A 12634-nucleotide genomic window follows, 5' to 3' on the forward strand; every position below is an offset into this window, starting at 1 on the left:
TTAGAATGTTCCAATTCTATCCATGTAATGAGAACCACAAGCTAGAAGCCGTATATATTGCTCTGATGTTACAAAAGATGAAGGATTATAGATGCACTTACCTTTTATGGATCTATTACCTGTAGTATTTATACAATATCATGGTTTCATAAATTTTTCTGGAGACTATTTTTTCACTTTTATTATTTGTACTCATGCATTTAGTAAAGTAACTGATATACTAGAGAAGAGAGGATATCACTAAATAATCTTGGCAGATGAAGAAAAGAAAATCCCTTACAAGAGACCAACTTGCTGCATATTTTAAAAGATCACTCTTACATATCTCTATGGCTGTTTTAACTGACATCACTCTAATCTCATGCTTCTGAGGGTTTTACCTTCACTATAAAACATATGCATGGGGATTTGCCCTTTTATTAGCATGTCAATCTATTAATATAATAAATATGATATTTGAGATAACGAACTACCTGATCTCCAGTGGAGATCATTAAAATGTTGCCTCTCAAATTGCCTTCCTAAGGGGCAGACCTCTTTAAAAAATTGATGGGAGTCATGAATTGAATTTGTGAAATCTGTAGAATCTCCTTTCAGTAACAGCCATAAGTTTTCTATAGACAAAGATGGTATTTGGCTCACTCTGAGAGGCTTCCTTGTCTAATAACGTGAAATATAATACAATTTTAGAATAAGCAGGCCTTTAAAATGTCATTTTAGAATGACATTTTAAATGCTTAATGAAAAGCAAGACCCTAAGTGTCTTTGTCACTGCAGTTTATTTCAAGATTCTACTTCGCCTGATTTAGGGTCACTTGAAAAACAGCCAGATTGACAGCAGGATTTGAAAAGTGGCAGTATCTGGAATAGACAGTCCTTCCAATGCCAAAGTGGATCCACAGTGAAGTTAACAAGGCTGACCCTTTGGGGCTCTCGCTTGCACAGGTCTATGAAGGCAAGAAGCTATGAATGTCCCCGTGTCCTAGGAGGGGCCAGCAAGCCAGGTGCTAATCAGGAAGCATTCCTATGTGTTCATTTCTGGTAAGTTGGCCTACAGAGATCTCTGAATCTTCAAGCCTTCCATAATTTGTTGTGATTTACTTTTTTTTTCATTTTAACTAAGATCTCTTTTATAACTTTGTATTTGTTTTTTTTTCTTAGAGGGATCCCAAAGTCATGTGAATCTCAGGCCCTATAAAATCTAGATTTGCTCCTGCCCAACAGCAAGAAGGATTTCATTACAAACGAAATTTGTTGCAACGAATATTTTTAACTGACATTTTCTAACAGAGTTCGATTAGCTACACTAAGGCCCTCAAAGTAATTTGTGTGAATGTAGCCAAATGGTCTGCATAAATCATCATTTGGATACTGGGAGTTAATGATGTGACACAAAGCCTCAGAGATAAATGAGAGCCCTAATTTAGATGTAGCACCATGGACTCTTAAAACAATAGGTGGATCAGTGCAACAAAAATGACCAAGCAGATGTTAATTCCCAACTTATTACCAAGTAGGAAACTCCTACAGAGATTGCATGAGGTTCTGACACACCTAGAGTAAAAGTTAGGGGCAAAGGCATAATCTATCCTGTGTCGAACAATAATCACTACTGAGGCTGAAAAGAAGAGCTTCATTTGGGGTCTTAAGAATTGCAATTCAGGAGACATAGACTCTGGTAAAACTGTTCAGAGTGGTCCCGGAGAATAGAAAGTGTCTGGGGCTTATCAAGGCAAAAGCCAGAAGGTTGTTCAAAAATTGTGACTGACCCTGATGCAAGAAAGGAAATATTTGTCCTTAAGGGATAGGCTGTCACAAATTATTTTAGAGTAAGTAAGGGCTTCCCTGGTGACTCAGTTGGTAAAGAAGCTGCCTGTAATGCAGGGGACCCAGCCAGGTTCAATCCCTGGGTCAGGAAGATCCCCTGGAGAAGGGAAGCAGTGAGAAAGCTACCCACTCCAGTATTCTTGCCTGGAGAATCCCATGGACAGAGGAACCTGGTGGGTTACAGTCCATGAGGTCACAAAGAGTCAGACATAACTGAGCAACCAACACTTTCACTTTCAAGGGTCAGATACATATCTTGGGTTTTTGGGCTGATGTTCTGGATGCCTATGTTATGATAAGAAGTGGTCCAAGTTCAGATTTCATCTGGGCTGAGCAGTGCTTGAGTCACACTTCTTCAGTGGCCTCTCAGCTCTATTTCAGATGCCTCTCTTGTCAACACTGACTCCATTTTGATTCTCCTTTTATACCTGAAACCTCTCTGCAAAAACTGAGTTTAGACAAACTGAAAAAATTCAGTGGTCAGTGCATACCATGACAAATAATACGGTGCAGAGATTCAAGTCAGTGTGACAAAAGAAAAAAAAAAAGGTATCAAAGAATCATTAGTCCCTCTGAACATCATACATTGTGCTGACTCTATTCTGCTGAGCTAAGGGGTCACAGCTTGAACAGGGATCCACTTCTAAGTCACTGATACTTGTCACTTATCCTGCAAGAGGTGGGCTAAGAGCACATAAATTGTCAGCACTCAATTAGGAAAAGAATATTTCTCTCACTTTTAGTTTCATGACTTACTAACATGTCCTATACTTTAGAAAATTCACCAACATTAATACCAAGGCTATGACAGTCCTCCAGTGGAGTTAAGATGGTTGTTGCTAACAATAAATCATTTTAAGGTAACTTCTATCATCTGAATGAGATAAACTTTCAATACTTAAGGTAAATCTTTTTAAAATATTCCCCACAAAACTTAACAAGTCAGAAGACAGTCTCTCCCAAGAAAACAAGTACAGCCCCTGGGCATATTGGGTAAAGGCAATGGTGGTGGGAGATGGCTGGTGGGGAGGGGTGGAGATAGGAAGACAGAAGATCAAGGTTAAAGCTTGTGAGAAGATTCACACAAGACACAAGACTTTCTCAGGAGAAATCAGTCTTTAGCCAACGCCTTAGGACAGCAGTACCCCAAATACGGGCTGTCGGCCTCTGAGGGTCATTGAAGTTACTGTCAAGTATAAACTTACAACTATTTTAATAATACTGAGACATTATTTGTCTTTTTCATTGCACTGTTTTGCATAGATGGTACAAAAGCAATGATGGCTAAAGCTGTTGGTTGCTGCTGCTGCTGCTAAGTCACTTCAGTCGTGTCCGACTCTGTGTGACCCCATAGGCGGCAGCCCACCAGGCTCCCCCATCCCTGGGATTCTCCAGGCAAGAACACTGGAGTGGGTTGCCATTTCCTTCTCCAATGCATGAAAGTGAAAAGTGAAAGTGAAGTCGCTCAGTCGTGTTTGACTCTTAGCCACCCCATGGACTGCAGCTCACCAGGCTCCTCCGTCCATGGGATTGTCCAGGCAGGAGTACTGGAGTGGGTTCCCACTGCCTTCTCTGAAAGCTGTTGGTGGCTAAACACAAATCGAGGCAATGGCTTCTAAGTGTACTGGTATCATGTACTAGTTTCGTGTGAAATCAGTGTGCTACTATAATGCACATTGTACTTCACTGCCACTCACTGGCAGGAGGGGAAAAAAAAGCCAGAGAACAGTTTCACCTTACAATGACTGTTAACAAAGCAATACAAATTATTAACTTTATTAAATATCAGTCCTTAGATGTACTTGGTTTTTTATAATCTGATGAAACGGCAAGTGTTCAAAAAGTACCCCTGCTACACACTGAAGTATGATGGTTGTCTCAAAAAAAGGACTTGGACAGTTGCTTGAGTTCTGAGCTGAATGAGCAACTTTTTCAGAGACTGCCATTTTTACTTGATTTGGTGAAGAATCATGCGGAGAAGGCAATGGCACCCCACTCCAGCACTCTTGCCTGGCAAATCCCATGGATGGAGGAGCCTGGTAGTCTGCAGTCCATGGGGTCACTAGGAGTTGAACACGACTGAGCAACTTCACTTTCACTTTTCACTTTCATGCATTGGAGAAGGAAATGGCAACCCACTCCAGTGTTCTTGCCTGGAGAATCCCAGGGACGGGGGAGCCTGGTGGGCTGCCGTCTATGGGGTCACACAGAGTCCAACACGACTGAAGCGACTTAGCAGCAGCAGCAGCATGTTTATTTAGACATGAGTATTTGGCAGAAACTTTCTCAACAATGAACCAATAAGACTGTCACTTCAAGGAAAGCAACTGACAGTTTTGTTGCCAAGGATAAGATTCAAGATTTGCAGTGAAAATCAGAATTTTAGAAAAATTGTATCTACCAGTGCAAGCCTGGCAGTTTTTCAATGCTCAAAGACTTTTCTGATGATTAGCAACATTAACAGATAAAATATTTTACACTGCATAATGAAATATGCCAACATTTGACAGAACTGAATAATTCAAAGAATCAATATTCCAACTGACCAATGCATCATGTTAGAATGCATCATTACAAAATAAATGGGTAAAATAGCGATTCAAAGCACAAAATAAACCAATAAATTCTAATGTAACAGATTTTGAAAAGTTCATGGATATGGTTTCAGATTCTATGATGCAATTCACCTTTAAGAAACTTAGTATTTGGTGTTGCATCTAAGAATAGCCACAAACTATTTAAGAAAGTTATTAAAATATTCCCTTTTCCAAGTATTGAACTGAGATTTCTTAAAACATATCAACCAAAACAAGACATCACAACAGCTTGGTAGTGTCTTTAAAATATGTCCACAGACTCTCTGACAATCCTGTTCTAAAAAGGTGTATTCTGAGAGTCAGACTTTTTTTTTTTTATTGAAGTATAGTTGACTTACAATATTATTTTAGTTTCAGGTAGACAGCTGAACTGAGACAGCAAAGTGATTCAGTTATGCATATATGTATATCTACTCTTTTTCAAATTCATTTCCAAAATATTGGTTATTACAAAATATTGAGTGTAATTCTCTGTGCTATGCAGTTAAGTCCTTGTTGGTTATCTGTTTTACATATAGTAGTTATTACAAAATATTGAGTATAATTCTCTGTGCTATGCAGTTAAGTCCTTGTTGGTTATCTGTTTTACACATAGTAGTTATTACAAAATATCGAGTATAATTCTCTGTGCTATGCAGTTAAGTCCTTGTTGGTTATCTGTTTTACATATAGTAGTGTATATATGTTGATCCCCAAAACACGTGAAAATGAAAGTGTTGCTTAGTCATATCTGACTCTTTTTGATCCCACAGACTGTAGTCCACCAGGCTCCTCTGTCTGTGGAATTCTCCAGGCAAGAATACCGGAGTAGGTTGCCACTTCCTCCTCCAGGGGATCTTCCTGACCCAGGGACCAAACCTAGGTCTCCTGCATTGCAGGCAGATTCTTTACCATCTGAGCCACCAGGTAAGCCCACGTTAATCCCAAACTCTTATTATTTGTAGACTTTTTATGATGGCCACTCTGATTGATGTGAGGTGATACCGCACTGTAGTTTTGATTTGCATTTCTCTAACAATTAGCGATGCTGAATATCTCTTCATGTGCCTTTTGGCCATCTGTATTTCTTCTTTTCTGAGGCTCAGACTTAATGATTCATTTCTAGCAAACAGTATGTGACAAAAGTGACAATGTGTGACTTATAACAGTTCAGAAATGCATCGTGGTTTCCTCCTTGCTCTCTCTCAGAAAACATGGGAGAAGTCAGCTGCTACTTTGTGAGGACACCCAAAGATCTGAGAATCTTGGCCTTCAGTGACAGGAAAAAGATCAAGCCGGATATCCGCATCTTGATTATGTGAAGCGAATATTCCCTTTAGGTAACTTCAAGCCTCAACCACTGGCCAGGCTTCTTGTGGGTCATGGATAATGTATTATATTGGGAGTTGGCTAAATTCAGCTCACTGTCTGCTTTTACAAATAAAGATTTATTGGAATACAGCCAGGTCTCTGTTACATATGCTCTTCGGCTGCTTACAACAGCAGTGGTGAAGTTGTCACAAAAACACCATGGCTTAAAATAGGTATTATTTGGTCACTTACAGAATGTTTGCTTACCCTTGTACTACATCAGTGTTCTTCAATTTGCCCTCTTGAAATTTCAAGGTATGACTTTTTCAAGGAATCAGAACCTTTCTCTTCTCTCCCTCTTATTCTTGTCTAATCAACACCACAGTGTGAAAGGGTGATTGGTTAATATTGCAAATGCCATTACACTGACGATTAGTTTTCAACTTATAAACTTTGAGGGGACACAAACATTCAGTCTATAGCAGTAATCAAGGAATTTTAGTACCATATAAATTTGGTACCCACCATCATCCATTTAAAAATAGATAAAAGTGCTCTTAAATTGAAATTTTACATCTTTCTTTTTATTTGAATCTGTTCTTATGGTCCACATATCTTCCCTGGCAACTGAGTTTCACAATGTATTTTTTAAATCACAAGTTCTTTATTTATCACCCTCACTCAACAAACATATAGAGTTGCCCCCTGAACAGCACAGGTTTAAACTACACAGGTCTGCTTATACACGGAATGTTTTCAATAGCAGATGCTACAGTACTACAGGTTCAGGTGTTGACTGAATCCCAGGATGAAGAACCACAGACATGGAGTAACTGAGTACGGACGGCCAACTGTGAGCTAAACTCAAATGTCTGTGGGGAGAGGTGGCGCCCCAATCCTCCACTGTTCAAGGCCAACTGTATACAAACTGAAGTTTTAATGTAAGTTTTATATTTTCTGTGAGCATAGGGTTAAAAATTTTCTTCTAAATTAATTACTATTATAATTATTATTAATATATAACTGATGAATAATTTTCATATATTAAAGCTTTTTACCAAAACATAGATTTATTTTAATTTTTATAAATAACTATTAAACATACAAGCTAACATTTTATTGAAAGTTCTCTTAATAAGGTTAATATGTATGCTCTGAGACTCGGTCATGTCTAGTTCTTTGCAACCCCATGGACTGCCAGGCTCGTTTGTCCATGGGATTCCCCAGGCAAGAATACTGGAGTGAGTTACCATTTCCAATTCAAGGGGATCTTCCTGACGCAGGGACTGAACCTGTGTCTCTTGCATCTCCTCTGTATTGGCATGCAGATTCTTTAGCACTAGCGCCACCCGGGAAGCCCAGTAAGGTAAATAAGAAGTTTTTTCTAATTATTTCATCCACAGGTGAATTTACTTTTTTCTAGATTAAGCTAAGCTAAGTCACTTTAGTCGTTACCGACTCTGTGCGACCCCATAGACAGCAGCCCACCAGACTTCCCCATCCCTGGGATTCTCCAACCAAGAACACTGGAATGGGTTGCCATTTCCTTCTCCAATGCATGAAAGTGAAAAGTGAAAGTGAAGTCGCTCAGTCGTGTCCGACCTCAGCAACCCCATGGACTGCAGCCTACCAGGCTTCTTCGTCCATGGGATTCTCCAGGCAAGAGTACTGGAGTGGGGTGCCATTGCCTTCTCCATCTTTCTAGATTAAGTTATAGCAAATATAGGCCATCGGTTATATTCCTATTTCCCATAGTAAGATTTGGGATCAGTGAGGTACACATCTTTCTCATGTGTAGTACGAGAAAGGGTATTACAAATGCTTGTAAATTCTCAAGGTGGTCAATTTAAGAAAAATACTTGATATAAAATTGAAATTTCCCTTAAAACTATTTTTTTTTTTTTTTGCACAAGTCCTCTCTTGGGAAGTCTTCCTGTACCTACGGGCACTGAGTTTGAAGCCCACTGGAGTAAAGACCCCCGAAATCTCAGAGGGGGAAAGACGGAAGTGAGAACAAGAGCAGATGATCAACCATGAAAGCTATAGGGCCGCTGGGTGGAAGAGCTGGATGAAATTAAGTGGAAGTTCATGATGAAGTTCCCTGGTGGCTCAGATGGTAAAGCATCTGCCTACAACGTGGGAGACCCAGGTTTGATCCCTGGGTTGGGAAGATCCTCTGGAGAAGGAAATGGCAACCCATTCCAGTACTCTTGCCTGGAAAATCCCATGGATGGAGGAGCATTGTAGGCTACAGTCCATGGGTCGCAAAGAGGCGGACACAACTGACCGACTTCACTTCGACTTCACTTCATGATGAAGTAGGTAAAGGAAAACCAAGAGGATGAGAAAATAGGAAATAAAATTTGTTTTAAGAAAAAAACTAGAAAAAGGCAAGATGGGAGTTTTTGCACACTGGGCAGGGGTGAGGGTGGTGGGGCGGACCACAGTATGTCCAGAAGGGTCTGTTTTCTCAGATATTTTCCTGATGATCATCTACTCCAGCTCAACTCTATCTTATTCTGACTGTGAACAAGCTCCAGGCACAAGGGAGGTGCTCAAAAAGGTTGTGCTGACTAACAGACCATGTTTAGGAGGTTTAAACTGCAAGGCGCTATTCAGGGAAAACATTCTCTACCTATCTGCCTTGACTATCGATGCAAGAGGTGGAAATACAATACTACCCTTATAGTTTTTATAGCACCACTTCCCAACTAGTGTCATGTGTGCTTTGTACAGAAATCTCTTCTGGAGGTTTTCTAAAAGACATTTTAGCATATGAAAGAATAGGGCCCTCTCTGCAATAGCAGTCCTGTCGGATCTTCGGCTCTTCCCTCCCCTCCCCCTTCAGGGTTTGTGGGAATCTCATCCTTCCTATTCTGTACACATAATACTCATATTTATTATGCTGAATCAAAATCCAACCCTGGTTTCCTCTCTTCTTGACCTTAGAGCACACGGGCTCAAGATGCCTATTTTCCCAGGCTGCTGATTGCTGATTCGTTCTCACCTGGATGTCTGGGGCAGTGGTGCCCACACACCAACTCTCCACGTGACAGTCAACACCACTCACATAGCACACAGCACACAGCACTGCCGACTGGGATTGCTCTGAGTAAAGCTGCAAAATAAGGCAAAGAGCGCAGCAGATGTGTTTGGCTCAGAAACATTTCAGTAACGATTTTCTTGCAGATGGTCAACTCAAGCATTGTTAAACTATCATACGTCGGGGTTTTTAACTGTTTTTCCACAAGAGCAAATATATTTTCATCATCTGAAGGCTCAAGCCCTAGTAGATTTTCCCAATGGTATTTGAGGGTTGGGCTGAGGCATGGACAGCAAAGTTATTGGCACACCAAGGGAATTTCCAGTGCCAGATATTATGGGGTAGAATTCAGCCCAAATATTTCAGCTTCCTCTACTCACCCTCCCTCCCAAACTTATTTCTTGCTAATTCTTTCAAAATTAGCTTTTCTAGCCTAACACCCCAAAGTTGCCCTTTTGCTGTTATGAAATTGCAAACCACTTCAAGGCAAAGCCGTCTCTGAGATGTACCTGAGAGGCACATTATGAACTGCAAAGCTCCCACGGAGCAATTTAAAATGATGAATATCCTTTCCAAACATCCTTTTCAAAATTGCACATGGACTCCAGCCAGTCACAAGACAGAGATGTGGAGGATGCATTCAACTCCCCGTCTGCTTTTCACATTGCTCATCGCTGATTTATAACTCACAGTAAGTCACTTGGCCACACAAACAGAACTGACGGGCAAGCAAAGCCCCCAGCAGATGCAGTGTGTAGCTAAGAAAGAAAAGATGGGTCCCTGGCATTATGTTTTTTTTCTCCTACCTGCACCCTGATGTGACTCACTGCTATTCTGAGAAGAGTTCTACCCACTAGTCTCAGAAGAAGAAAAACACCAAACCCTGAGGTACATTTTAGACTTTGACAAAATAAATAAACCACTATAGAGATAACTTCAGACTTCTGCTTTCATTAAAGCAGTTTCAATGCATCTTCTCTCCCTTGAAACACAGTAGCGTGTGTAAATTCATTCCTTCCTGTGTCAAGTTTCATTAACAGAATCACTACTTTTTTTCTAGAATGTGTACCATTCACTGATTAGATGAGACACATAGACACTTCCTTTTGCACAAGCCATGAGAGGGCACTGTATGTTTCGCGAGATAAAATGAAGGCTGTGGTAATGAATTCAGGAAACCTCAAGGCACAGCTAATGTAATTTCTGAGCAGAACTGCAAAGCAAGCAGACAAGATGGCCATCTTATGCTGCCATGTTAGCTCAGCCCAACTTGCTACGAGAGCTGAAGGGTACCGGAAACTATGCAAAGTCACGCTCTGGAGCCGGCAGAAGGCAGACTGTGAAGTGCACGCCGGCTGCCATTCTGGCCGCGCTGCCCCCAGCACTCCACACTGGCTGCCCAGCGGGACATCCCCACATGGGGAAGTGTCCCGGGACCTCTCACCGCCATTTTCTATCATCCCCTCCCCCACCTCACCCTTGTGTCCGATTTTTCTGCCCTATAACCAGCTCATCCCCTATCAGACCTCTGCTGCTGCTGCTGCTAAGTCGCTTCAGTCGTGTCCGACTCTGTGCGACCCCATAGACGGCAGCCTACGCGGCTCCCCCATCCCTGGGATTCTCCAGGCAAGAACATTGGACCTCTAAGTGTTCAAATTTAAGAACGAACTCATTTAATTTGCTCAGGTGCTAATAGCTAATGCAGAGAGAAGTACCTCTGGTCCGTCTTTCCCTCCGAGGAATAGAGCACATTTTAAACAGGGGCTTCTTATAAACTAGTATCTTCTGGCCCAGAGGAAGGGTACTCCTGCTGGGAAACTTCCAGGAAAATAGGAAACCAAAGGACATCTTTGGAGAGGCAGGTCAGTGACTACTGAAGTATAACACTTGACAGTTGTCTACTGGGTCCTGGGTCTTAGCATCACTGTAATCTTTGGGATCCTTTGATCATATGGAAAGTCTTATTCTGGTTACCTCAAATAATAGTGGAATTGTTATAAGGATATACATTGAAAAGAGAGCACCTGGAATTTCAAGGAACCATGAATAGCTATGGCTAATCAGTTTCACAGAAATGGAAATGTAGTTTGGAAAATGGAAAACAGTTCAAATTCAAGGGTGATCTAAAGCTTGGAGAGCAGGGGTTCATCCATTCCTTCCCCATCATGGGGACTCAGTGCCTCTGACTTTTGCTTCCTTGCAGCTGTCAGCCAACCACCTCTTCCTCCCTTCTGCGTATGCTTTGATTTCTGCTAGCTTATAACTTTTGCTTGTTCATAACTTACTCACAATTTCAGCCTACACAGTCCCTGCTATCTCATAGCCCCTGGTTGTGTGTTTTTAGCTTCTGTTCTGGGTTCTGATTGACCGACTCACATATTTCCAATTTGAATGTCCTAGAAGGAGAAGTTACCTGGATCAGTTAGCTAGCATTCTCCTTGTTGAGGTAGAGACTTTGTATCAGCAGTCAGCCAAAGCATTCTTAGTTGCTAAGAACCAGTTTGGCTCATTTAAGAAAAAAATATATATTGAAAGGATATTGGATCAGAGAGAGGTTCAGAAAATGAACAGAAACAAATGGAGGCTGAGAAGCCAAAACAGCAGCCAAGTCATACCTCCAAATTAGCTGAGGGTGGATACTCCTGCCATCCCTGAACAGAAGAAGCCATGACATGTAACTGACACTGGGCGCTGGAAACCAGGTCTCACTGCTTGTCCCCCAGCCCCCCTGGAACCTGGACAGTGTCACAGTCACTTCCAGAAAGCACTCTCCTCATCTCAGTTCTTTTGTGTGACCAAGTTTCAATTCCAGGTCCAAGGGAGGTATATTCGACTGTCCAAGCCTAGGTCACATGCTGTCACCCCAGCTACACTGGTGTTAGGTGGTGATCAGAGGATGGGAAAGAGTATACGGCCTTTCAGGCTTCATCAGTGATAGATGGGCTCTGCCTCTCACAAAGTTTCAAACAGTGGCACGATGACGGGTGGCTAAGAAAAAAAAAAATGTGGACATCCATCACATGAAGACAAAACCAATAAGCTCTGCTCCGGGGCAGCAGAACAGGGCTCCCCACTCAGCGGGGGCTGTGGGCAGGTTGAGTACTTTGACTGGCCAGCCCGAGACAATCTCATGACCACAAAAGCACAGGGGATTCTTTCACATGCACTGTTTGAAGCCTCACAAGGCACACTTATATTCAAAGTAGGTATTTATATGTCTGTCTGCCCGGTTGAACTGTAAGCATTTTAGAAGACTTTGGCTTTATTTTTTATCTCCCTAGTGCTGGGGCACTGCTTGGCATATAGCAGATGCTCAAAAATGTCCGTCAAATTTAATAGGACCGTGGTCCAGGAATTTTTCCACAGCATTAGATAACATAAATTTCTTCACACTTTGGGGGCAATACTATGATTTAAACAAGCAAATAAACAAAAAGGACTATTGATAGTTCATGAAAGAGCAAAAGAAGTAAGAATTTTTATGGCCCACAGTCTTCTCTGAGTTATCTTAGCTCCTTTACAGGGCACAGATCTATGAAATTGTGGCAGATGGAAAGGGGGAACTGCTTGAAAGAAGAGAGATGGAGGCATGAGAGAGAGGACAGAGTTTGAGAAGGAATCATAAGCAGGGCAGAAATGAAGGAATTAAGGAAAAGAAGCAGAGAATCTGGGGATATTAGACACAGAACGTAAGATTCCTGATAACCTAGAAGGAAATTAGAGAATGGACAAAGTAATTCTGAATGCTGCTTTGATGGTAGCAAGGAAGAAAAGATGGACCTAATATTTTTAAGCATTTATTATATGCAAGGCAATTGCTAGGAACTCTGTGTGTATGTATATATGTGTGCAAGCTCACACACACATTTAACCATCA

The sequence above is a fragment of the Bison bison genome, unplaced genomic scaffold, assembly GCF_000754665.1.
Source record: "Bison bison bison isolate TAMUID 2011002044 unplaced genomic scaffold, Bison_UMD1.0 scf7180017864048, whole genome shotgun sequence".
Classification (NCBI taxonomy): Eukaryota; Metazoa; Chordata; class Mammalia; order Artiodactyla; family Bovidae; genus Bison; species Bison bison.